This window comes from Calonectris borealis, unplaced genomic scaffold (assembly GCF_964195595.1).
Source record: "Calonectris borealis unplaced genomic scaffold, bCalBor7.hap1.2 HAP1_SCAFFOLD_45, whole genome shotgun sequence".
In the NCBI taxonomy this organism is placed as follows: Eukaryota; Metazoa; Chordata; class Aves; order Procellariiformes; family Procellariidae; genus Calonectris; species Calonectris borealis.
Window position 1 is genome coordinate 334,175 of NW_027441457.1, and position 23,660 is coordinate 357,834.

The window sequence follows — 23,660 nt, forward strand, 5'->3', positions numbered from 1 at the left end:
AGCTCTGGTTTTCTTCCTTGGGCTCTGGTTTTCTTCCTTGGGGTCTGGTTTTCTTCCTCCGGCTCTGGTTTTCTTCCTCAGGCTCTGGTTTCCTTCCTGAAGCTCTGCATTAGCTCCTCGGGCTCTGTTTTGTTCCTCGGGCTCTGCTTTATTTCCACGGGCTCTGGTTTTGTTCCTCGGTTTCTGGTTTGGTTCCTCGGTTTCTGGTTTGGTTCCTCGGGCCCTGGTTTTATTCCACGGGCTCTGGTTTTCTTCCCAAGGCCCTCGTTTTGTTCTTCAAGCCTTCCTTTTTGTTCTTCGTCACTGGTTTTGTTCCTCGGGCTCTGGTTTTCTTCCTTTGGCACTGGTTTTGTTCTTCAGGCTCTCGTTTTCTTCCTCGAACTCTCGTTTTGTTCCTCGGGTTCTGGTTTTGTTCCTTGAGCTCTGGTTTTATTCCTCGGGCTCTGGTTTTGTTCATCGAGGTCTGGTTTTCTTCCTCGGGCTCTGGTTGCGTTCCTCGGGCTCTGGTTCTGTTCCTCGGGCTCTGGTTTTTTTCATCGAGGGCGTGTTTTCTTCCTCGGGCTCTGGTTTTGTTCCTCACGCTCTGGTTTTTTTCCTCGGGCTCTGGTTTTCTTCCTTGGAGCCTGTTTCTTTACCTCGAGGGGTGGTTTTGTTCCTCGGGCTCTGGCTTGGTTCCTCAGGCCCTGGTGGTTTTCCTCGGGCTCTGGTTTTCTTCCTCAGGCTCTGGTTTTGTTGCTCGGGCTCTGGATTTCTTCCTCGAGCTCTGCTTTTCTTCTTCGGGCCCTAGTTTTGTTCCTTGGGCTCTGTTTTTGTTCCTCGGGCTCTGGTTGTGTTCCTCGGGCTCTGGTTGTGTTCCTCGGGCTCCGGGTTTGTTCCTCGAGCTCTAGTTTTGTTCCTCAGGCTTTGGTTTTCTTCCTCGGGGTTTCCTTTTGTTCCTTGGGCTCTGATATTGTTCTTCGGGCTTTGGTTTTGTTCCTCGGGCTCTGGTTTTGTTCCTCGGGCTCTCCTTTTCTTCCTCGGCATCTAGTTTTTTTCCAAGAGCTCTAGTTTTCTTCCTCGGGCTCTGGTTTTCTTCCTTGGGCTCTGGTTTTCTTCCTTGGGGTCTGGTTTTCTTCCTTGGGCTCTGGTTTTCTTCCTTGGGTTCTGGTTTTGTTCCTTGGTCTCTGGTTTTGTTCCTCCGGATCTGGTTTTGTTCCTGAAGCTCTGCATTAGCTCCTCGGGCTCTGTTTTGTTCCTCGGGCTCTGCTTTATTTCCACGGGCTCTGGTTTTGTTCCTTGGGATCTCGTTTTCTTCCTCGAGATCTGGTTTTGTTCCACGAGGGCTGTTTTTTTTCCTTGGGCTATGGTTTTCTTTCTTGGGTTCTGGCTTGATTCCTCGGGTACTGGTTTTTTTCCTCGGGCTCTATTTTTATTCCTCGGGCTCTGGTTTTCTTCCTCAGGCTCTGGTTTCCTTCCTGAAGCTCTGCATTAGCTCCTCGGGCTCTGTTTTGTTCCTCGGGCTCTGCTTTATTTCCACGGGCTCTGGTTTTGTTCCTCGGTTTCTGGTTTGGTTCCTCGGTTTCTGGTTTGGTTCCTCGGGCCCTGGTTTTATTCCACGGGCTCTGGTTTTCTTCCCAAGGCCCTCGTTTTGTTCTTCAAGCCTTCCTTTTTGTTCTTCGTCACTGGTTTTGTTCCTCGGGCTCTGGTTTTCTTCCTTTGGCACTGGTTTTGTTCTTCAGGCTCTCGTTTTCTTCCTCGAACTCTTGTTTTGTTCCTCGGGTTCTGGTTTTGTTCCTTGAGCTCTGGTTTTATTCCTCGGGCTCTGGTTTTGTTCATCGAGGTCTGGTTTTCTTCCTCGGGCTCTGGTTGCGTTCCTCGGGCTCTGGTTCTGTTCCTCGGGCTCTGGTTTTTTTCATCGAGGGCGTGTTTTCTTCCTCGGGCTCTGGTTTTGTTCCTCACGCTCTGGTTTTTTTCCTCGGGCTCTGGTTTTCTTCCTCGGAGCCTGTTTCTTTACCTCGAGGGGTGGTTTTGTTCCTCGGGCTCTGGCTTGGTTCCTCAGGCCCTGGTGGTTTTCCTCGGGCTCTGGTTTTCTTCCTCAGGCTCTGGTTTTGTTGCTCGGCCTCTGGATTTCTTCCTCGAGCTCTGCTTTTCTTCTTCGGGCCCTAGTTTTGTTCCTCGGGCTCTGTTTTTGTTCCTCGGGCTCTGGTTTTGTTCCTCGGGCTCTGGTTGTGTTCCTCGGGCTCCGGGTTTGTTCCTCGAGCTCTAGTTTTGTTCCTCAGGCTTTGGTTTTCTTCCTCGGGGTTTCCTTTTGTTCCTTGGGCTCTGATATTGTTCTTCGGGCTTTGGTTTTGTTCCTCGGGCTCTGGTTTTGTTCCTCGGGCTCTCCTTTTCTTCCTCGGCATCTAGTTTTTTTCCAAGAGCTCTAGTTTTCTTCCTCGGGCTCTGGTTTTCTTCCTTGGGCTCTGGTTTTCTTCCTTGGGGTCTGGTTTTCTTCCTTGGGCTCTGGTTTTCTTCCTTGGGTTCTGGTTTTGTTCCTTGGTCTCTGGTTTTGTTCCTCAGGCTCTGGTTTCCTTCCTGAAGCTCTGCATTAGCTCCTCGGGCTCGGTTTTGTTCCTCCGGCTCTGCTTTATTTCCACGGGCTCTGGTTTTGTTCCTTGGGATCTCGTTTTCTTCCTCGAGATCTGGTTTTGTTCCACGAGGGCTGTTTTTTTTCCTTGGGCTATGGTTTTCTTTCTCGGGTTCTGGCTTGATTCCTCGGGTACTGGTTTTTTTCCTCGGGCTCTATTTTTATTCCTCGGGCTCTTGTTTTCTCCCTCAGGCTCTGGTTTCCTTCCTGAAGCTCTGCATTAGCTCCTCGGGTTCTGTTTTGTTCTTCGGGCTCTGCTTTATTTCCATGGGCTCTGGTTTTGTTCCTCGGTTTCTGCTTTGGTTCCTCGGTTTCTGGTTTGGTTCCTCGGGCCCTGGTTTTATTCCACGGGCTCTGGTTTTCTTCCTATGGCCCTCGTTTTGTTCTTCAGGCCTTCCTTTTTGTTCTTCGTCACTGGTTTTGTTCCTCGGGCTCTCCTTTTCTTCCTCGGCATCTGGTTTTGTTCCAAGAGCTCTCGTTTTCTTCCTCGAACTCTCGTTTTATTCCTCGGGCTCTGGTTTTCTTCCTTTGGCACTGGTTTTGTTCCTCGGGCTCTGGTTTTCTTCCTTGGGGTCTGGTTTTCTTCCTCCGGCTCTGGTTTTGTTCTTCAGTCTCTGGTTTCCTTCCTGAAGCTCTGCATTAGCTCCTCGGGCTCTGTTTTGTTCCTCGGGCTCTGCTTTATTTCCATGGGCTCTGGTTTTGTTCCTTGGTTTCTGGTTTGGTTCCTCGGGCCCTGGTTTGATTCCACGGGCTCTGGTTTTCTTCCCAAGGCCCTCGTTTTGTTCTTCAAGCCTTCCTTTTTGTTCTTCGTCACTGGTTTTGATCCTCGGGCTCTGGTTTTCTTCCTTTGGCACTGGTTTTCTTCCTCAGGCTCTCGTTTTCTTCCTCGAACTCTCGTTTTCTTCCTCAGGTTCTGGTTTTGTTCCTTGAGCTCTGGTTTTATTCCTCGGGCTCTGGTTTTGTTCATCGAGGTCTGGTTTTTTTCCTCGGGCTCTGGTTTTCTTCCTCGGACCCTGTTTCTTTACCTCGAGGGGTGGTTTTGTTCTTCGGGCTCAGGCTTGGTTCCTCAGGCCCTGGTGGTTTTCCTCGGGCTCTGGTTTTGTTCCTCGGGCTCTGGTTTTGTTCCTCGAGGGCTAGTTTTGTTCCTCGGGCTCTGGATTTGTTCCTCGGTTTCTGGTTCGGTTCCTCGGGCCCTGGTTTTATTCCACGGGCTCTGGTTTTGTTCCTTGGGATCTCGTTTTCTTCCTCGAGATCTGGTTTTGTTCCTCGAGGGCTGGTTTTTTTCCTTGGGCTATGGTTTTCTTTCTCGGGTTCTGGCTTGATTCCTCGGGTACTGTTTTTTTTCCTAGGGCTCTGTTTTTATTCCTCGGGCTCTTGTTTTCTCCCTCAGGCTCTGGTTTCCTTCCTGAAGCTCTGCATTAGCTCCTGGGGCTCTGTTTTGTTCTTCCGGCTCTGGTTTTGTTCTTGGCCTCTGGTTTTCTTCCTCGGGCTCTGATTTAGTTCCTCGAGGGATGGTTTTGTTCCTCACGCTCTGGTTTTGTTCCTCGGGCTCTGGTTTTCTTCCTCGGAGCCTGTTTCTTTACCTCGAGGGGTGGTTTTTTTCCTCGGGCTCTGCTTTATTTCCACGGGCTCTGGTTTTGTTCCTCGGTTTCTGGTTTGGTTCCTCGGGCCCTGGTTTTATTCCACGGGCTCTGGTTTTGTTCCTAAGGCCCTCGTTTTGTTCTTCAGGCCTTCCTTTTTGTCCTTCGTTGCTGGTTTTGTTCCTCGGGCTCTGGTTTTCTTCCTCGTTCTCTCGTTTTTTTTCTCGGGTTCTGGTTTTGTTCCTTGAGCTCTGGTTTTATTCCTTGGGCTCTGGTTTTGTTCATCGAGGTCTGGTTTTCTTCCTCAGGCTCTGGTTGTGTTCCTCGGGCTCTGGTTCTGTTCCTCAGGCTCTGGTTTTGTTCATCGAGGGCTTGTTTTCTTCCTCCGGCTCTGGGTTTGTTCCTCAGGCTCTGGTTTTCTCACTCGGGCTCTGGTTTTCTTCCTCGGGCTCTGGTTTTCTTCCTTGGGCTCTGGTTTTCTTCCTCAGGCTCTGTTTTTGTTGCTCGGGCTCTGGATTTCTTCCTCGAGCTCTCCTTTTCTTCTTCGGGCCCTAGTTTTCTTCCTCGGGCTCTGTTTTTGTTCCTCGGGCTCTGGTTGTGTTCCTCGGGCTCTGGTTGTGTTCCTCGGGCTCCGGGTTTGATCCTCGAGCTCTAGTTTTCTTCCTCAGGCCCTGGTTTTCTTCCTCGGGGTTTCCTTTTGTTCCTTGGGCTCTGATATTGTTCTTCGGGCTTTGGTTTTTTTCCTCGGACTCTGTTTTTGTTCCTCGGGCTCTCCTTTTCTTCCTCGGCATCTGGTTTTGTTCCAAGAGCTCTAGTTTTCTTCCTCGGGCTCTGGTTTTCTTCCTCGGGCTCTGGTTTTATTCCTCAGGCTCTGGTTTTGTTGCTCGGCCTCTGGATTTCTTCCTCGGGCTCTGGTTTTCTTCCTTGGGGTCTGGTTTTCTTCCTTGGGGTCTGGTTTTCTTCCTCCGGCTCTGGTTTTCTTCCTCAGGCTCTGGTTTCCTTCCTGAAGCTCTGCATTAGCTCCTCGGGCTCTGTTTTGTTCCTCGGGCTCTGCTTTATTTCCATGGGCTCTGGTTTTGTTCCTCGGTTTCTGGTTTGGTTCCTCGGGCCCTGGTTTTATTCCACGGGCTCTGGTTTTCTTCCCAAGGCCCTCATTTTGTTTTTCAGGCCTTCCTTTTTATCCTTCGTCACTGATTTTGTTCCTCGGGCTCTGGTTTTCTTCCTTTGGCACTGGTTTTGTTCCTCGGCCTCTCGTTTTCTTCCTCGAACTCTCGTTTTGTTCCTCGGGTTCTGGTTTTGTTCCTTGAGCTCTGGTTCTGTTCCTCGGGCTCTGGTTTTGTTCATCGAGGGCTTGTTTTCTTCCTCGGGCTCTGGTTTTGTTCCTCAGGTTCTGGTTTTGTTCCTCGGCCTCTGGTTTTCTTCCTCAGACCCTGTTTCTTTACCTCGAGGGGTGGTTTTGTTCCTCGGGCTCTGGCTTGGTTCCTCAGGCCCTGGTTGTTTTTCTCGGGCTCTGGTTTCGTTCCTCGGGCTCTGGTTTTGTTCCTCAAGGGCTAGTTTTGTTCCTCGGGCTCTGGATTTTTTCCTCGGTTTCTGGGTCGGTTCCTCGGGCCCTGGTTTTATTCCTCGGGCTCTGGTTTTCTTCCTATGGCCCTCGTTTTGTTCTTCAGGCCTTCTTTTTTGTCCTTGGACTCTGGTTTTTTTTCTCAAGCTCTGGTTTTATTCCTTGGGCACTGGTTTTATTCCTCGGGCTCTCGTTTTCTTCCTCGGGCTCTGGTTGTGTTCCTCGGGCTCTGGTTCTTTTCCTCGGGCTCTGTTTTTGTTCCTCGGGTTCTCCTTTTCTTCCTCGGCATCTGGTTTTTTTCCAAGAGCTCTAGTTTTCTTCCTCGGGCTCTAGTTTTCTTCCTCGGGCTCTGGTTTTCTTCCTTTGGCCCTGCTTTTGTTCCTCGGGCTCTCGTTTTCTTCCTCGAACTCTCGTTTTGTTCCTCGGGTTCTGGTTTTGTTCCTTGAGCTCTGGTTTTATTCCTCGGGCTCTGGTTTTGTTCATCGAGGTCTGGTTTTCTTCCTCGGGCTCTGGTTGTGTTCCTTGAGCTCAGGTTTTATTCCTCGGGCTCTGGTTTTGTTCATCGAGGTCTGGTTTTCTTCCTCGGGCTCTGGTTGTGTTCCTCGGGCTCTGGTTCTCTTCCTCGGGCTCTGGTTTTGTTCATCGAGGGCTTGTTTTCTTCCTCGGGCTCTGGTTTTGTTCCTCAGGCTCTGGTTTTGTTCCTCGGGCTCTGGTTTTCTTCCTCGGACCCTGTTTCTTTATCTCGAGGGGTGGTTTTGTTCCTCGGGCTCTAGCTTGGTTCCTCAGGCCCTGGTTGTCTTCCTCGAGCTCTGGTTTTGTTCCTCGGGCTCTGGTTTTGTTCCTCGAGGGCTATTTTTTTTCCTCGGGCTCTGGATTTGTTCCTCGGTTTCTGGCTCGGTTCCTCGGGCCCTGGTTTTATTCCACGGGCTCTGGTTTTCTTCTTATGACCCTCGTTTTGTTCTTCAGGCCTTCCTTTTTGTCCTTGGGCTCTGGTTTTGTTCCTCGAGCTCTGGTTTTATTCCTTGGGCACTGGTTATGTTCCTCGGGCTCTCGTTTTCTTCCTCGGACTCTCGTTTTGTTCCTCGGGTTCTGGTTTTGTTCCTTGAGCTCTGGATTTCTTCCTCGGGCTCTGGTTTTCTTCCTCGGGCTCTGGTTTTCTTCCTCGGGCTCTGGTTGTGTTCCGCGGGCTCTGGGTTTGTTCCTCGAGCTCTAGTTTTGTTCCTCAGGCCCTGGTTTTCTTCCTCGGGGTTTCTTTTGTTCCTTGGGCTCTGATATTGTTCTTCGGGCTTTGATTTTGTTCCTCGGGCTCTGTTTTTGTTCCTCGGGCTCTCGTTTTCTTCCTCGGCATCTGGTTTTGTTCCAAGAGCTCTAGTTTTCTTCCTCGGGCTCTGGTTTTCTTCCTCGGGCTCTGGTTTCCTTCCTGAAGCTCTGCATTAGCTCCTCGGGCTCTGTTTTGTTCCTCGGGCTCTGCTTTATTTCCACGGGCTCTGGTTTTGTTCCTCGGTTTCTGGTTTGGTTCCTCGGGCCCTGGTTTGATTCCACGGGCTCTGGTTTTCTTCCCAAGGCCCTCGTTTTGTTCTTCAAGCCTTCCTTTTTGTTCTTCGTCACTGGTTTTGTTCCTCGGGCTCTGGTTTTCTTCCTTTGGCACTGGTTTTGTTCCTCGGGCTCTCGTTTTCTTCCTCGTTCTCTCGTTTTGTTCCTTGGGTTCTGGTTTTGTTCCTTGAGCTCTGGTTTTATTCCTCGGGCTCTGGTTTTGTTCATCGAGGTCTGGTTTTCTTCCTCGGGCTCTGGTTGTGTTCCTCGGGCTCTGGTTCTGTTCCTCGGGCTCTGGTTTTGTTCCTCAGGCTCTGGTTTTCTTCCTCGTGCTCTGGTTTTCTTCCTCAGGCTCTGGTTTTGTTGCTCGGGCTCTGGATTTCTTCCTCGAGCTCTCCTTTTCTTCTTCGGGTCCTAGTTTTCTTCCTCGGGCTCTGTTTTTGTTCCTCAGGCTCTGGTTTTGTTCCTCGGGCTCTGGTTGTGTTCCTCGGGCTCCGGGTTTGATCCTCGAGCTCTAGTTTTGTTCCTCAGGCCCTGGTTTTCTTCCTCGGAGTTTCCTTTTGTTCCTTGGGCTCTGATATTGTTCTTCGGGCTTTGGTTTTGTTCCTCGGGCTCTGTTTTTGTTCCTCGGGCTCTCCTTTTCTTCCTCGGCATCTGGTTTTGTTCCAAGAGCTCTAGTTTTCTTCCTCGGGCTCTGGTTTTCTTCCTCGAGCTCTGGTTTTCTTCCTTGGGCTCTGGTTTTCTTCCTTGGGGTCTGGTTTTCTTCCTCCGGCTCTGGTTGTGTTCCTCAGGCTCTGGTTTCCTTCCTGAAGCTCTGCATTAGCTCCTCGGGCTCTGTTTTGTTCCTTGGGCTCTGCTTTATTTCCACTGGCTCTGGTTTTGTTCCTCGGTTTCTGGTTTGGTTCCTCGGGCCCTGGTTTTATTCCACGGGCTCTGGTTTTGTTCCTAAGGCCCTCATTTTGTTCTTCAGGCCTTCCTTTTTGTCCTTCGTTGCTGGTTTTGTTCCTCGGGCTCTGGTTTTCTTCCTTTGGCACTGGTTTTGTTCCTCGGGCTCTCGTTTTCTTCCTCGTTCTCTCGTTTTGTTCCTTGCGTTCTGGTTTTGTTCCTTGAGCTCTGGTTTTATTCCTCGGGCTCTGGTTTTGTTCATCGAGGTCTGGTTTTCTTCCTCGGGCTCTGGTTGCGTTCCTCGGGCTCTGGTTCTGTTCCTCGAGGGCTTGTTTTCTTCCTCGTGCTCTGGGTTTGTTCCTCAGGCTCTGGTTTTGTTCCTCGGGCTCTCCTTTTCTTCCTCGGACTCTCGTTTTGTTCCTCGGGTTCTGGTTTTTTTCCTTGAGGTCTGGTTTTCTTCCTTGGGCTCTGGTTTTCTTCCTCAGGCTCTGGTTTTGTTGCTCGGCCTCTGGATTTCTTCCTCGAGCTCTCCTTTTCTTCTTCGGGCCCTAGTTTTCTTCCTCGGGCTCTGTTTTTCATCCTCGGGCTCTGGTTTTGTTCCTCGGGCTCTGGTTGTGTTCCTCGGGCTCCGGGTTTGATCCTCGAGCTCTAGTTTTCTTCCTCAGGCCCTGGTTTTCTTCCTCGGGGTTTCCTTTTGTTCCTTGGGCTCTGATATTGTTCTTCGGGCTTTGGTTTTGTTCCTCGGGCTCTGTTTTTGTTCCTCGGGCTCTCCTTTTCTTCCTCGGCACCTGGTTTTGTTCCAAGAGCTCTAGTTTTCTTCCTCGGGCTCTGGTTTTCTTCCTCGGGCTCTGGCTTTGTTGCTCGGCCTCTGGATTTCTTCCTCGGGCTCTGGTTTTCTTCCTTGGGGTCTGGTTTTCTTCCTTGGGGTCTGGTTTTCTTCCTCCGGCTCTGGTTTTCTTCCTCAGGCTCTGGTTTCCTTCCTGAAGGTCTGCATTAGCTCCTCGGGCTCTGCTTTATTTCCATGGGCTCTGGTTTTGTTCCTCGGTTTCTGGTTTGGTTCCTCGGGTCCTGGTTTTATTCCACGGGCACTGGTTTTCTTCCCAAGGCCCTCGTTTTGTTCTTCAAGCCTTCCTTTTTGTTCTTCGTCACTGGTTTTGTTCCTCGGGCTCTGGTTTTCTTCCTTTGGCACTGGTTTTGTTCCTCGGCCTCTCGTTTTCTTCCTCGAACTCTCGTTTTGTTCCTCGGGTTCTGGTTTTGTTCCTTGAGCTCTGGTTCTGTTCCTCGGGCTCTGGTTTTGTTCATCGAGGGCTTGTTTTCTTCCTCGGGCTCTGGTTTTGTTCCTCAGGTTCTGGTTTTGTTCCTCGGCCTCTGGTTTTCTTCCTCAGACCCTGTTTCTTTACCTCGAGGGGTGGTTTTGTTCCTCAGGCTCTGGCTTGGTTCCTCAGGCCCTGGTTGTTTTCCTCGGGCTCTGGTTTTGTTCCTCGGGCTCTGGTTCTGTTCCTCGGGCTCTGTTTTTGTTCCTCGGGTTCTCCTTTTCTTCCTCGGCATCTGGTTTTGTTCCAAGAGCTCTAGTTTTCTTCCTCGGGCTCTGGTTTTCTTCCTTTGGCCCTGGTTTTGTTCCTCGGGCTCTCGTTTTCTTCCTCGAACTCTCGTTTTGTTCCTCGGGTTCTGGTTTTGTTCCTTGAGCTCTGGTTTTATTCCTCGGTCTCTGGTTTTGTTCATCGAGGTCTGGTTTTCTTCCTCGGGCTCTGGTTGTGTTCCTCGGGCTCTGGTTCTGTTCCTCGGGCTCTGGTTTTGTTTATCGAGGTCTGGTTTTCTTCCTCGGGCTCTGGTTGTGTTCCTCGGGCTCTGGTTCTGTTCCTCGGGCTCTGGTTTTGTTCATCGAGGGCTTGTTTTCTTCTTCGGGCTCTGGTTTTGTTCCTCAGGCTCTGGTTTTGTTCCTCGGGCTCTGGTTTTCTTCCTCGGACCCTGTTTCTTTACCTCGAGGGGTGGTTTTGTTCCTCGGGCTCTGGCTTGGTTCCTCAGGCCCTGGTTGTCTTCCTCGGGCTCTGGTTTTGTTCCTCGGGCTCTGGTTTTTTTCCTCGAGGGCTAGTTTTTTTCCTGCGGCTCTGGATTTGTTCCTCGGTTTCTGGTTCGGTTCCTCGGGCCCTGGTTTTATTCCACGGGCTCTGGTTTTCTTCCTCGGGCTCTGGTTTTCTTCCTCAGGCTCTGGTTTTGTTGCTCGGGCTCTGGATTTCTTCCTCGAACTCTCCTTTTCTTCTTCGATCCCTAGTTTTGTTCCTCGGGCTCTGTTTTTGTTCCTCAGGCTCTGGTTGTGTTCCTCGGGCTCTGGTTGTGTTCCTCGGGCTCTGGGTTTGCTCCTCGAGCTCTAGTTTTGTTCCTCAGGCCCTGGTTTTCTTCCTCGGGGTTTCCTTTTGTTCCTTGGGCTCTGATATTGTTCTTCGGGCTTTGGTTTTGTTCCTCGGGCTCTGTTTTTGTTCCTCGGGCTCTCCTTTTCTTCCTCGGCATCTGGTTTTGTTCCAAGAGCTCTAGTTTTCTTCCTCGGGCTCTGGTTTTCTTCCTCAGGCTCTGTTTTTGTTGCTCGGCCTCTGGATTTCTTCCTCGGGCTCTGGTTTTCTTCCTTGGGCTCTGGTTTTCTTCCTTGGGGTCTGGTTTTCTTCCTCCGGCTCTGGTTTTCTTCCTCAGGCTCTGGTTTCCTTCTTGAATCTCTGCATTAGCTCCTCGGGCTCTGTTTTGTTCCTCGGGCTCTTCTTTATTTCCATGGGCTCTGGTTTTGTTCCTCGGTTTCTGGTTTGGTTCCTCGGGCCCTGGTTTTATTCCACGGGCTCTGGTTTTGTTGCCAAGGCCCTCGGTTTGTTCTTCAGGCCTTCCTTTTTGTTCTTCGTCACTGGTTTTGTTCCTTGGCCTCTCGTTTTCTTCCTCGAACTCTCGTTTTGTTCCTCGGGTTCTGGTTTTGTTCCTTGAGGTCTGGTTCTGTTCCTCGGGCTCTGGTTTTGTGGATCGAGGGCTTGTTTTCTTCCTCGGGCTCTGGTTGTGTTCCTCAGGCTCTGGTTTTGTTCCTCGGGTTATGGTTTTCTTCCTCGGACCCTGTTTCTTTACCTCGAGGGGTGGTTTTGTTCTTCGGGCTCTGGCTTGGTTCCTCAGGCCCTGGTTGTTTTTCTCGGGCTCTGGTTTTGTTCCTCGGGCTCTGGTTTTGTTCCTCGAGGGCTAGTTTTGTTCCTCGGGCTCTGGATTTGTTCCTCGGTTTCTGTGTCGGTTCCTCGGGCCCTGGTTTTCTTCCACGGGCTGTGGTTTTCTTCCTATGGCCCTCGTTTTGTTCTTCAGGCCTTCCTTTTTGTCCTTGGGCTCTGGTTTTGTTCCTCGGGCTCTGGTTTTCTTCCTCGGGCTCTCGTTTTCTTCCTCGGACTCTCGTTTTGTTCCTCGGGTTCTGGTTTTGTTCCTTGAGCTCTGGTTTTCTTCCTCGGGCTCTTGTTTTCTTCTTCGCGCTCTGGTTTTCTTCCTCAGGCTCTGGTTTTGTTGCTCGGCCTCTGGATTTCTTCCTCGAGCTCTCCTTTTCTTCTTCGGGCCCTAGTCTTCTTCCTCGGGCTCTGTTTTTGTTCCTCGGGCTCTGGTTGTGTTCCACGGGCTCTGGTTTTGTTCCTCGGTTTCTGGTTTTATTCCACGGGCTCTGGTTTTCTTCCTATGGCCCTCGTTTTGTTCTTCAGGCCTTCCTTTTTGTCCTTCGGCTCTAGTTTTGTTCCTCGAGCTCTGGTTTTATTCCTTGGGCACTGATTTTGTTCCTCAGGCTCTCGTTTTCTTCCTCGGACTCTCGTTTTTTTCCTCGGGTTCTGGTTTTTTACCTTGAGCTCTGGTTTTCTTCCTCGGGCTCTGGTTTTCTTCCTCGGGCTCTGGTTTTCTTCCTCGGGCTCTGGTTTTGTTCCTCGGGCTCCGGATTTGTTCCTCGAGATCTCGTTTTGTTCCTCAGGCCCTGGTTTTCTTCCTCGGGGTTTCCTTTTGTTCCTTGGGCTCTGATATTGTTCTTCGGGCTTTGGTTTTGTTCCTCAGGCTCTGTTTTTGTTCCTCGGGCTCTCCTTTTCTTCCTCGGCATCTGGTTTTGTTCCAAGACCTCTAGTTTTCTTCCTCGGGCTCTGGTTTTCTTCCTCGGGCTCTGGTTTTCTTCCTTTGGCCCTGGTTTTGTTCCTCGGGCTCTCGTTTTCTTCCTCGGACTCTCGTTTTGTTCCTCGGGTTCTGGTTTTGTTCCTTGAGCTTTGGATTTCTTCCTCGGGCTCTGGTTTTCTTCCTCGGGCTCTGGTTTTCTTCCTCGGGCTCTGGTTTTGTTGCTCGGCCTCTGGATTTCTTCCTCGAGCTCTCCTATTCTTCTTCGGGCCCTAGTTTTGTTCCTCGGACTCTGTTTTTGTTCCTCAGGCTCTGGTTGTGTTCCTCGGGCTCTGGTTGTGTTCCTCTGGCTCTGGTTGTGTTCCTCGGGCTCTGGTTGTGTTCCTCGGGCTCCGGGTTTGTTCCTCGAGCTCTAGTTTTGTTCCTCAGGCCCTGGTTTTCTTCCTCGGGGTTTCCTTTTGTTCCTTGGGCTCTGATATTGTTCCTCGGGCTCTGGTTTTCTTCCTCGGGCTCTGGTTTTCTTCCTCGGGCTCTGGTTTTGTTCCTCGGGCTCTCGATTTTTTCATCGAACTCTCGTTTTTTCTTCCTCGGATTCCGGTTTCGTTCCTTGAGCTCTGGTTTTATTCCTCGGGCTCTGGTTTTGTTCATCGAGGTCTGCTTTTCTTCCTCGGGTTCTGGTTGTGTTCCTCGGGCTCTGGTTTTGTTCCTTGGGCTCTAGTTTTCTTCCTCGGGGTCTGGTTTTCTTCCTCGCACCCTGTTTCTTTACCTCGAGGAGTGGTTTTGATCCTCGGGATCTGGCTTGGTTCCTCAGGCCCTGCTGGTTTTCCTCGGGCTCTGGTTTTGTTCCTCGGGCTCTGGATTTGTTCCTCGGTTTCTGAGTCGGTTCCTTGGGCCCTGGTTTTATTCCACGGGCTCTGGTTATCTTCCTATGGCCCTCGTTTTGTTCTTCAGGCCTTCCTTTTTGTCCTTGGGCTCTGGTTTTGTACCTCGAGCTCTGGTTTTATTCCTTGGGCACTGGTTTTGTTCCTCGGGCTCTCGTTTTCTTCCTCGGACTCTCGTTTTGTTCCTCGGGTTCCGGTTTTGTTCCTTGAGCTCTGGTTTTCTTCCTCGGGCTCTGGTTTTTTTCCTCGGGCTCTGGTTTTCTTCCTCGGGCTCTGGTTTTGTTCATCGAGGGCTTGTTTTCTTCCTCGGGCTCTGGTTTTGTTCCTCAGGCTCTGGTTTTGTTCCTCGGGATTTTGTTTTCTTCCTCGGACCCTGTTTCTTTACCTCGAGGGGTGGTTTTGTTCCTCGGGCTCTGGCTTGGTTCCTCAGGCCCTGGTTGTTTTCCTCGGGCTCTGGTTTTGTTCCTCGGGCTCTGGTTTTTTTCCTCGAGGGCTAGTTTTGTTCCTCGGGCTCTGGATTTGTTCCTCGCTTTCTGGTTCGGTTCCTTGGGCCCTGGTTTTATTCCACGGGCTCTGCTTTTCTTCCTATGGCCCTTGTTTTGTTCTTTAGGCCTTCATTTTTGTCCTTCGGCTCTTGTGTTCCTCGAGCTCTGGTTTTATTCCTTGGGCACTGATTTTGTTCCTCGGGCTCTCGTTTTGTTCCTCGGGTTCTGGTTTTGCTCCTTAAGCTCTGTTTTTCTTCCTCAGGCTCTGGTTTTGTTGCTCGGGCTCTGGATTTCTTCCTCGAGCTCTCCTTTTCTTCTTCGGGCCCTAGTTTTCTTCCTCGGGCTATGTTTTTGTTCCTCGGGCTCTGGTTTTCTTCCTCGGGGTTTCCTTTTGTTCCTTGGGCTCTGATATTTTTCTTCGGGCTTTGGTTTTGTTCCTCGGGCTCTGTTTTTGTTCCTCGGGTTCTCCTTTTCTTCATCGGCATCTGGTTTTGTTCCAAGAGCTCTAGTTTTCTTCCTCGGGCTCTGGTTTTCTTCATCGGGCTATGGTTTTCTTCCTTTGGCACTGGTTTTGTTCCTCGGGCTCTTGTTTTCTTCCTCGAACTCTCGTTTTCTTCCTCGGGTTCTGGTTTTGTTCCTTGAGCTCTGGTTTTATTCCTCGAGCTCTGGTTTTGTTCATCGTGGTCGGGTTTTCTTCCTCAGGCTCTGGTTGTGTTCCTCGAGCTCTGGTTGTGTTCCTCGGGCTCTGGTTTTGTTCATCGAGGGCTTGTTTTGTTCCTCAGGCTCTGGTTTTGTTCCTCAGGCTCTGGTTTTGTTCTTCGGGCTCTGGTTTTCTTCCTCGGACCCTGTTTCTTTACCTCGAGGGGTGGTTTTGTTCCTCGGGCTCTGGATTTGTTCCTCGGTTTCTGGGTCAGTTCCTCGGGCCCTGGTTTTATTCCACGGGCTCTGGTTTTCTTCCTATGGCCCTTGTTTTGTTCTTCAGGCCTTCCTTTTTGTCCTTGGGCTTTGGTTTTGTTCCTTGAGCTCTGGTTTTCTTCCTCAGTCTCTGGTTTTGTTGCTCGGCCTCTGGATTTCTTCCTCGAGCTCTCCTTTTCCTCTTCGGGCCCTAGTTTTGTTCCTCGGGCTCTGTTTTTGTTCCTCGGGCTCTGGTTGTGTTCCTCGGGCTCTGGTTGTGTTCCTCAGGCTCCGGGTTTGTTCCTCGAGCTCTAGTTTTGTTCCTCAGGCCCTGGTTTTCTTCCTCGGGGTTTCCTTTTGTTCCTTGGGCTCTGATATTGTTCTTCGGGCTCTGGTTTTCTTCCTCGGGCTCTGGTTTTATTCCTTTGGCACTGGTTTTCTTCCTCGGGCTCTCGTTTTCCTCCTCGAACTCTCGTTTTGCTCCTCGGGTTCTGGTTTTGTTCCTTGAGCTCTGGTTTTATTCCTCGGGCTCTGGTTTTGTTCATCGAGGTCTGGTTTTCTTCCTCGGGCTCTGGTTGTGTTCCTCGGGCTCTCGTTCTGTTCCTCGGGCTCTGGTTTTGTTCATCGAGGGCTTGTTTTCTTCCTCGGGCTCTGGTTTTGTTCCTCAGGCTCGGGTTTTGTTCCTCGGGCTCTGGTTTTCTTCCTCAGACCCTCTTTCTTTACCTCGAGGGGTGGTTTTGTTCCTCGGGCTCTGGCTTGGTTCCTCAGGCCCCAGTTTTCTTCCTCGGGCTCTGTTTTTGTTCCTCCGGCTCTGGTTGTGTTCCTCGGACTCTGGTTGTGTTCATCAGGCTCCGGGTTTGTTCCTCGAGCTCTAGTTTTCTTCCTCAAGCCCTGGTTTTCTTCCTCGGGGTTTCCTTTTGTTCCTTGGGCTCTGATATTGTTCTTCGGGCTCTGGTTTTCTTCCTCGGGCTCTGTTCTTCTTCCTTTGGCACTGGTTTTCTTCCTCGGGCTCTCGTTTTTTTCCTCGAACTCTCGTTTTGTTCCTCAGGTTCTGGTTGTGTTCCTTGGGCTCTGGTTCTGTTCCTCGGGCTCTGGTTTTGTTCATCGAGGGCTTGGTTTCTTCCTCGGTCTCTGGGTTTGTTCCTCAGGCTCTGGTTTTGTTCTTCGGGCTCTGGTTTTCTTCCTCGGACCCTATTTCTTTATCTCGAGGGGTGGTTTTGTTCCTTGGGCTCTGGCTTGGTTCCTCACGCCCTGGTTGTTTTCCTCGGGCTCTGGTTTTGTTCCTCGGGCTCTGGTTTTCTTCCTCGAGGGCTAGTTTTGTTCCTCGGGCTCTGGATTTGTTCCTCAGCTTCTGGTTCGGTTCCTCGGGCCCTGGTTTTATTCCACGGGCTCTGGTTTTCTTCCTATGGCCCTCGTTTTGTTCTTCACACCTTCCTTTTTGTCCTTGGGCTCTGGTTTTGTTCCTCGAGCTCTGGTTTTATTCCTTGGGCACTGGTTTTGTTCCTCGGGCTCCGGTTTTATTCCTTGGGCAATGGTTACGTTCGTCGGGCTCTCGTTTTATTCCTCGAACTCTCGTTTTGTTCCTCGGGTTCTGGTTTTGTTCCTTGAGCTCTGGTTTTCTTCCTCAGGCTCTGGTTTTCTTCCTCGGGCTCTGGTTTTCTTCCTCGGGCTCTGGTTTTCTTCCTCCGGCTCTGGTTTTGTTGCTCGGGCTCTGGATTTCTTCCTCGAGCTCTCCTTTTCTTCTTCGGGCCCTAGTTTTCATCCTCGGGCTCTGTTTTTGTTCCTCGGGCTCTGGTTGTGTTCCTCAGGCTCTGCTTGTGTTCCTCGGGCTCCGGGTTTGTTCCTCGAGCTCTAGTTTTGTTCCTCAGGCCCTGGTTTTCTTCCTCGGGGTTTCCTTTTGTTCCTTGGGCTCTGATATTGTTCTTCGGGCTCTGGTTTTCTTCCTCGGGCTCTGGTTTTGTTCCTTTGGCACTGGTTTTGTTCCTCGGGCTCTCGTTTTCTTCCTCGAACTCTCGTTTTGCTCCTCGGGTTCTGGTTTTGTTCCTTGAGCTCTGGTTTTATTCCTCGGGCTCTGGTTTTCTTCCTCGGGCTCTGGCTTGGTTCCTCAGGCCCTGGTTGTTTTCCTCGGGCTCTGGTTTTGTTCCTCGGGCTCTGGTTTTGTTCCTTCAAGGCTAGTTTTGTTCCTCGAGCTCTGGTTTTATTCCTTGGGCACTGGTTATGTTCCTCGGGCTCTCGTTTTCTTCCTCGGACTCTCGTTTTGTTCCTTGGGTTCTGGTTTTGTTCCTTGAGCTCTGGTTTTCTTCCTCGGGCTCTGGTTTTCTTCCTCGGGCTCTCGTTTTCTTCCTCAGGCTCTGGTTTTGTTGCTCGGCCTCTGGATTTCTTCCTCGAGCTCTCCTTTTCTTCTTCGGGCCCTAGTTTTCTTCCTCGGGCTCTGTGTTTGTTCCTCAGGCTCTGGTTGTGTTCCTCGGGCTCTGGGTTTGTTCCTCGAGCTCTAGTTTTGGTCCTCAGGTCCTGGTTTACTTCCTCGGGGTTTCATTTTCTTCCTTGGGCTCTGATATTGTTCTTCGGACTTTGGTTTTGTTCCTTGGGTCTGTTTTTGTTCCTCGGGCTCTCCTTTTCTTCCTCAGGCTCTGGTTTTCTTCCTCGGTTTCTGGTTCGGTTCCTCGGGCCCTGGTTTTATTCCACGGGCTCTGGTTTTGTTCCTAAGGCCCTCGTTTTGTTCTTCAGGCCTTCCTTTTTGTTCTTCTTCGCTGATTTTGTTCCTCGGGCTCTCGTTTTCTTCCTCGAACTCTCGTTTTGTTCCTCGGGTTCTGGTTTTGTTCCTTGAGCTCTGGTTTTCTTCCTCGGGCTCTGTTTTTCTTCCTTTGGCAATGGTTTTCTTCCTCGGGCTCTCGTTTTTTTCCTCGAACTCTCGTTTTGTTCCTCGGGTTCTGGTTTTCTTCCTTGAGCTCTGGTTTTATTCCTCGGTTTCTGGTTTTGTTCATCGAGGTCTGGTTTTCTTCCTCGGGCTCTGGTTGTGTTCCTTGGGCTCTGGTTCTGTTCCTCGGGCTCTGGTTTTGTTCATCGAGGACTTGTTTTCTTCCTCAGGCTCTGGTTTTGTTCCTCGGGCTCTGGTTTTCTTCCTCGGACCCTGTTTCTTTACCTCGAGGGGTGGTTTTGTTCCTCGGGCTCTGGCTTGGTTCCTCAGGCCCTGGTTGTTTTCCTCGGGCTCTGATTTTGTTCCTCGGGCTCTGGTTTTGTTCCTCGAGGGCTAGTTTTGTTCCTCGGGCTCTGGATTTGTTCCTCAGTTTCTGGTTCGGTTCCTCGGGCCCTGGTTTTATTCCACGGGCTCTGGTTTTCTTCCTCGGGCTCTGGCTTGGTTCCTCAGGCCCTGGTTGTTTTCCTTGGGCTCTGGTTTTGTTCCTCGGGCTCTGGTTTTGTGCCTTCAAGGCTAGTTTTGTTCCTCGAGCTCTGGTTTTATTCCTTGGGCACTGGTTATGTTCCTCGGGCTCTCGTTTTCTTCCTCGGACTCTCGTTTTGTTCCTTGGGTTCTGGTTTTGTTCCTTGAGCTCTGGTTTTCTTCCTCGGGCTCTGGTTTTCTTCCTCGGGCTCTCGTTTTCTTCCTCAGGCTCTGGTTTTGTTGCTCGGCCTCTGGATTTCTTCCTCGAACTCTCCTTTTCTTCTTCGGGCCCTAGTTTTCTTCCTCGGGCTCTGTGTTTGTTCCTCGGGCTCTGGTTGTGTTCCTCGGGCTCTGGGTTTGTTCCTCGAGCTCTGGTTTTGTTCCTCAGGCCCTGGTTTACTTCCTCGGGGTTTCCTTTTCTTCCTTGGGCTCTGATATTGTTCTTCGGACTTTGGTTTTGTTCCTTGGGTCTGTTTTTGTTCCTCGGGCTCTCCTTTTCTTCCTCGGGCTCTGGTTTTGTTCCTCGGTTTCTGGTTCAGTTCCTCGGGCCCTGGTTTTATTCCACGGGCTCTGGTTTTGTTCCTAAGGCCCTCGTTTTGTTCTTCAGGCCTTCCTTTTTGTTCTTCTTCGCTGATTTTGTTCCTCGGGCTCTCGTTTTCTTCCTCGAGCTCTCGTTTTGTTCCTCGGGTTCTGGTTTTGTTCCTTGAGCTCTGGTTTTATTCCTCGGGCTCTGGTTTTGTTCATCGAGGTCTGGTTTTCTTCCTCGGGCTCTGGTTGTGTTCCTCGGGCTCTGGTTTTCTTCCTCGGGCTCTGGTTTTGTTCCTTTGGCACTGGTTTTCTTCCTCTGGCTCTCGTTTTCTTCCTCGAACTCTCGTTTTGCTCCTCGGGTTCTGGTTTTGTTCCTTGAGCTCTGGTTTTATTCCTCGAGCTCTGGTTTTGTTCCTCGGGCTCTGGCTTGGTTCCTCAGGCCCTGGTTGTTTTCCTCGGGCTCTGGTTTTGTTCCTCGGGCTCTGGTTTTGTTCCTTCAAGGCTAGTTTTGTTCCTCGAGCTCTGGTTTTATTCCTTGGGCACTGGTTATGTTCCTCGGGCTCTCGTTTTCTTCCTCGGACTCTCGTTTTGTTCCTTGGGTTCTGGTTTTGTTCCTTGAGCTCTGGTTTTCTTCCTCGGGCTCTGGTTTTCTTCCTCGGGCTCTCGTTTTCTTCCTCAGGCTCTGGTTTTGTTGCTCGGCCTCTGGATTTCTTCCTCGAACTCTCCTTTTCTTCTTCGGGCCCTAGTTTTCTTCCTCGGGCTCTGTGTTTGTTCCTCGGGCTCTGGTTGTGTTCCTCGGGCTCTGGGTTTGTTTCTCGAGCTCTAGTTTTGTTCCTCAGGCCCTGGTTTACTTCCTCGGGGTTTCCTTTACTTCCTTGGGCTCTGATATTGTTCTTCGGACTTTGGTTTTGTTCCTTGGGTCTGTTTTTGTTCCTCGGGCTCTCCTTTTCTTCCTCGGCACCTGGTTTTGTTCCTCGGTTTCTGGTTCAGTTCCTCGGGCCCTGGTTTTATTCCACGGGCTCTGGTTTTGTTCCTAAGGCCCTCGTTTTGTTCTTCAGGCCTTCCTTTTTGTTCTTCTTCGCTGATTTTGTTCCTCGGGCTCTCGTTTTCTTCCTCGAACTCTCGTTTTGTTCCTCGGGTTCTGGTTTTGTTCCTTGAGCTCTGGTTTTATTCCTCGGGCTCTGGTTTTGTTCATCGAGGTCTGGTTTTCTTCCTCGGGCTCTGGTTGTGTTCCTCGGGCTCTGGTTCTGTTCCTCGGGCTCTGGTTTTGTTCATCGAGGGCTTGTTTTCTTCCTCGGGCTCTGGTTTTGTTCCTCAGGCTCTGGTTTTGTTCCTCGGGCTCTGGTTTTCTTCCTCGGACCCTGTTTCTTTACCTCGAGGGGTGGTTTTGTTCCTCGGGCTCTGGCTTGGTTCCTCAGGCCCTGGTTGTTTTCCTCGGGCCCTGGTTTTATTCCACGGGCTCTGGTTTTCTTCCTATGGCCCTCGTTTTGTTCTTCAGGCCTTCCTTTTTGTCCTTGGGCTCTGGTTTTGTTCCTCGACCTCTGGTTTTATTCCTTGGGCACTGGTTATGTTCCTCGGGCTCTCGTTTTCTTCCTCGGACTCTCGTTTTGTTCCTCGGGTTCTGGTTTTGTTCCGTGAGCTCTGGTTTTCTTCCTCAGGCTCTGGTTTTGTTCCTCGGGCTCTGGTTTTCTTCCTCGGACCCTGTTTCTTTACCTCGAGGGGTGGTTTTATTCCTCGGGCTCTGGCTTTGTTCCTCAGGACCTGGTTGTTTTCCTCGGGCTCTGGTTTTGTTCCTCGAGCTCTGGTTTTATTCCTTGGGCACTGGTTTTCTTCCTCGGGCTCTCGTTTTCTTCCTCGAACTCTCGTTTTGTTCCTCGGGTTCTGGTTTTGTTCCAAGACCTCTGGTTTTCTTCCTCGGGCTCCGGTTTTCTTCCTCGGGCTCTGGTTTTCTTCCTCAGGCTCTTTTTTTGTTGCTCGGGCTCTGGATTTCTTCCTCGAGCTCTCCTTTTCTTCTTCGGGCCCTAGTTTTCTTCCTCAGGCTCTGTTTTTGTTCCTCGGGCTCTGGTTGTGTTCCTCGGGCTCTGGTTGTGTTCCTCGGGCTCCGGGTTTGTTCCTCGAGCTCTAGTTTTGTTCCTCAGGCCCTGGTTTTCTTCCACGGGGTTTCCTTTTGTTCCTTGGGCTCTGATATTGTTCTTCGGACTTTGGTTTTGTTCCTCGGGCTCTGTTTTTGTTCCTCGGGCTCTCCTTTTCTTCCTCGGCATCTGGTTTTGTTCCAAGAGCTCTAGTTTTCTTCCTCGTGCTCTGGTTTTCTTCCTTGGGCTCTGGTTTTCTTCCTTTGTCACTGGTTTTGTTCCTCGGGCTCTTGTTTTCTTCCTCGAACTCTCGTTTTGTTCCTCGGGTTCTGGTTTTTTTCCTTGAGCTCTGGTTTTATTCCTCGGGCTCTGGCTTTGTTCATCGAAGTCTGGTTTTCTTCCTCGGGCTCTGGTTGTGTTCCTCGGGCTCTGGTTCTGTTCCTCGGGCTCTGGTTTTGTTCATCGAGGGCTTGTTTTCTTCCTCGGGCTCTGGTTTTGTTCCTCAGGCTCTGGTTTCCTTCCTGAAGCTCTGCATTAGCTCCTCGGGCTCTGTTTTGTTCCTCGGGCTCTGCTTTATTTCCACGGGCTCTGGTTTTGTTCCTCGGTTTCTGGTTTGGTTCCTCGGGCCCTGGTTTTATTCCACGGGCTCTGGTTTTGTTCCTAAGGCCCTCGTTTTGTTCTTCAGGCCTTCCTTTTTGTTCTTCGTCGCTGGTTTTGTTCCTCGGGCTCTGGTTTTCTTCCTTTGGCACTGGTTTTCTTCCTCGGGCTCTCGTTTTCTTCCTTGAACTCTCGTTTTGTTCCTCGGGTTCTGGTTTTGTTCCTTGAGCTCTGGTTTTATTCCTCGGGCTCGGTTTTTTTCATTGAGGTCTGGTTTTCTTCCTCGGGTTCTGGTTGTGTTCCTCGGGCTCTGGTTCTGTTCCTCGGGCTCTGGTTTTGTTCATCGAGGGCTTGTTTTCTTCCTCGGGCTCTGGTTTTGTTCCTCAGGCTCTGGTTTTGTTCCTCGGGCTCTGGTTTTCTTCCTCGGACCCTGTTTCTTTACCTCCAGGGGTGGTTTTGTTCCTCGGGCTCTGGCTTGGTTCCTCAGGCCCTGGTTGTTTTCCTCGGGCTCTGGTTTTGTTCCTCGGGCTCTGGATTTGTTCCTCGAGGGCTAGTTTTGTTCCTCGGGCTCTGGATTTGTTCCTCGGTTTCTGGCTCGGTTCCTCGGGCCCTGGTTTTATTCCACGGGCTCTGGTTTTCTTCCTATGGCCCTCGTTTTGTTCTTCAGGCCTTCCTTTTTGTCCTTGGGCTCTGGTTTTGTTCCTCGAGCTCTGGTTTTATTCCTTGGGCACTGGTTATGTTCCTCGGGCTCTCGTTTTCTTCCTCGGACTCTCGTTTTGTTCCTCGGGTTCTCGTTTTGTTCCAAGAGCTCTGGTTTTCTTCCACGGGCTCTGGTTTTCTTCCTCGGGCTCTGGTTTTCTTCCTCAGGCTCTGGTTTTGTTGCTCGGCCTCTGGATTTCTTCCTCGAGCTCTCCTTTTCTTCTTCGGGCCCTAGTTTTCTTCCTCGGGCTCTGTTTTTGTTCCTCAGGCTCTGGTTGTGTTCCTCGGGCTCTGGTTGTGTTCCTCGGGCTCCGGGTTTGTTCCTCAAGCTCTAGTTTTGTTCCTCAGGCCCTGGTTTTCTTCCTCGGGGTTTCCTTTTGTTCCTTGGGCTCTGATATTGTTCTTCGGGCTCTGGTTTTCTTCCTCGGGCTCTGGTTTTCTTCCTTTGGCACTGGTTTTCTTCCTCGGGCTCTCGTTTTCTTCCTCGAACTCTCGTTTTGTTCCTCGGGTTCTGGTTTTGTTCCTTGAGCTCTGGTTTTATTCCTCGGGCTCTGGTTTTGTTCATTGAGGGCTTGTTTTCTTACTCGGGCTCTGGTTTTGTTCCTCAGGTGTCGCCTTCGTGAGGCGAGGCGACCTGGTTCAGGAACGGCACGGCGACCCCCCTCCCCGGGGCGCTCGGGCCATCGACTCGCAGACACCAATGTGGTGGACGGCAAATGGCGTTTATTGGTAGATAACACGGTGTTATATACCTTGGGTTTACGACGTCATTTCCGCCTGCTTACTTCACACCTAAATGCTACTGGCCATTAGGGGAGGGGGTCCTATCTTTCCGTACAGCGCGATATCTTCCGGCCGCCTTATCCTAACTACCCACATTTCCCTCCTCCCTATGCATAATGAAACTAGCTAAATGTAAAAATCTTAAAAAGATATATATCATAATCTTGGGTAAAAAACATTGAAATATATACTATAAACTTGAATAGAAAATATAAGGCACACTAATACAAGGGATAACTAGGGTGTAACAGGGAATAACAGGGCAATTAGAGGTAGAACTAGAGGTAGGTAAAAAATTCTAAGCAAGAACATTCTTAGAGCAATTGCCGGCGATCTATCATCATGATGTTAACTTGTTCTAGCCGGCTCTTGGCAAACGACACGAGCTTATTCAATATACAGGGTCCGAAGATCAATGCTATTATGATTGTTACTACTGGCCCTACCAGGGTAGATATCAGGGTGGCAAGCCACAGTGAATGGTTAAACCATGATGCGAACCAATTTTGCTGCGCCTCTCGTTCCCTTTTTCGTTTTTCCAGTCCTTCTCGCAATTTGGCCATGGTGTCTCTCACTATTCCAGTGTGGTCGGCATATACACAGCATTCTTCCCTCAGCGCAGCGCATACTCCTCCTTGTTGTAAGAACACTAGGTCTAACCCTCTCCGATTTTGTAGCACTACTTCAGATAGCGATCTAATTGAACTTTCTAACGCACTTATTGATTGTTCGATTCTAGCTAAGTCCTCATCTACTGCTATTCTCAAGGCACTGAATTCTTTATTTTGTTGCACTAAGGATGCTACTCCTGTACCCACTCCCGTCCCTGCTATGATCATTAGAGTGGCTACTGTTAGTGCTGTAAAGAGTTCCCGTTTTGACAGATGGTGTACTGGGGTAATCTGTGAGTCATAGACAAAGTCTTCGGAATGGTAAAAGATTTTAGGGATTATAGCTACCTGGACACAATATTCCGAGGATTCATCAAATTTGTCCAAGGACAAACAGGGTGTAACTCCCATAATAGAACAAACCCACTTGGTATTGTCGGCCGGTATTAACTACCTTGCAGGAGTTTTATCC